At 42.5% G+C, this 2,191-nt stretch overlaps 1 non-coding gene across 1 annotated transcript; it reads right to left on the bottom strand.

The window, feature by feature from the left end:
- Positions 1-1,683: 1,683 nt before the first annotated feature.
- Positions 1,684-1,789, bottom strand: LOC120109340. The gene has a single exon (XR_005510274.1). It is a non-coding gene; the product is annotated as a small nucleolar RNA R71 (small nucleolar RNA).
- Between the last annotated feature and the right edge of the window lie 402 nt (positions 1,790-2,191).

The raw sequence follows: 2,191 nt of genomic DNA, 5'->3' as shown, positions 1-2,191 counted from the left end.
AACAGGGGATGATAATGTTCGGATAATGTTCACGGCTAGGAGATGAAGCTCAATCGCAAAGGATTCGGGAAGATGAGGAGAACATGATGAAGTTCAAAGCTGTTAATCCAAGGGATGAAGTTGTTTGGGATACAATCATCTCGGGAGGTAGATTTGAAGTGATCCAGTTAGATGAAGAACTGATCGGTTTGGGATGCAGGAGCTTCGGAAGACATGGGAAGCTAATTTACTTGGGATTCCTTTTGACGTGGATGAAGGGAAGGGATCACGAAAGCATGGGATCATGATAAGATTAAGATGCCGTTGGGAAAGATATGAGTTAGTTCACGGAAGGAAATGGTTGGGATTCATTCGGGAAGATGCAAATGGGATACTCGTAACAGGGGAACTGCTGGCAGTGGTTGGAATCGGATTCATGGATGGATGCTGCTGGTTTGGATTTAGTTTAACAGAGCCCTGTTCGTTGGAAGCGGGAGATCACCCACGGTTGGCTGGTTTTGCTGAGATTTGGAGCTATCCATGGAGGGTAGACAGATCCGTGGGTGGTTGGATCGATGAAGACTCGGACTCTGCTCCGAAGCAGGGGTTGCGGAAGGAATGAAGATCTTGGATGACCGAAGCATGGAGGAAGTTGACGAGATAGGCTTAGATGCTGGATGCGAAGATCATGGGATATGGCCTGATCTGTTCAATGCGAAGGAGAAGCTTGGACGATGGCTGGAAACGGTTGGTTTGGACGCTGGGACTTGGCTGGGAGGAGCTGGATCTTATCGTGGGTCACGGGAGGATGAAGCTGAGGAAGCTGGGGAGCAGGGGATCTTTGGATAAGGCTTGGGATTTGTTGATAAATACTGAACGGTAATGAAGGGGATATGAGAAGTTAAGTTGTTTTGTCAACGGAGAGGAGCTGGGGGTTGTGTTTAGAGATGGAATAAGGATGGGTTGAGGCTTTGAGATCCGTGCAATTTGATGATATACTTTGAGATATAAGAAACAAATAATTGAAGAGATTTTATTAAAATCGGATCATGTGGAAAAAGAGTTGGGTGACTGAATCAGAGGGTCTTGATTTGCGGGGTGCATATGATTTGGATTCAGGGATCATCCCAAATAAGTTTGACTTGACCTGCATTCATTAGGCTTAATTATTAAATAATTAAATCAACTCGAATTACCTCTGATAATTATTAAAATGCAATGATGATGGTAACACATATTTTATGGTTAACTTTACGAAATATGTGAATTAAAATAATGATAAGTGCTATGAATAAAAGGTTAATTTATGCATTATTTAGCACTTATCAATGGCTGAAGAACAACCCAAACTCCTGAGGGAGTACTTTACTCCCACCATTTACACTTCTCCATCTTGCATTCGAATACCTGAAGTAGCGGCTGTACAATATAAAATAAAGTCTAGTGTGATCCAAATGCTCTCATCTTTTTATGGGCTCACCAACGAAGACCCATATAAACACTTAGATGAATTTCTTGATATTTGCACCACTGTCAAGATTCAGAATTTCACTGATGATGCTTTGAAACTTAGATTATTCCCCTTCTCCCTTAAAGATAGAGCCAAACAATGGCTGAATTCTTTAGAAGCCAACTCGATTCGTTCTTGGGATCAAATGCAACAAGAATTCCTAAAAAAATACTTTTCCATAGGGAGAACGAACCAGTTTAGACGTGCCATCACAAGCTTCTCCCAAACTGAGGGAGAAGAATTTCATGAAACTTGGGAGAGATTTCGGGACCTAATCCGTAAATGCCCTCATCATCAAATACCTAAGTGGCAGCTAGTGCAATATTTTTGTGACGGATTGACTGAACGAAACCGTCAGATGATCGATGCTGCATGCGGGGGAACTTTTATGCTTCAAAATGAGCATGAAGCATGGCAATTATTTGAAAATCCTAATGAAAACTCCCTCCACCATGCTTCCTGTTCTCGTCAAGTACCTCCGAGTTCTCAAAGAAAAGGGACCATTTGTGAAATAAGTCATTCCATGGACCTGTCTAGCAAGGTAGATGCATTGTCCCATAAGATTGATCAATTGATGATAGGAAGACATATCGTTAGCTCGTCCCAAGCATAAGTGTGTGCTATCTGTTCTAGCCCATCGCACCCTATTCATGAGTGCCCCTCGGCACCCCAATATCCCGAAGTCGTGCAAGAATACATCAA

Source organism: Phoenix dactylifera, unplaced genomic scaffold (assembly GCF_009389715.1).
Source record: "Phoenix dactylifera cultivar Barhee BC4 unplaced genomic scaffold, palm_55x_up_171113_PBpolish2nd_filt_p 002058F, whole genome shotgun sequence".
Lineage (NCBI taxonomy): Eukaryota > Viridiplantae > Streptophyta > Magnoliopsida > Arecales > Arecaceae > Phoenix > Phoenix dactylifera.
The sequence above is the reverse complement of the archived record's forward strand: the minus strand, read 5'-3'. Positions and strand labels throughout refer to the sequence as shown.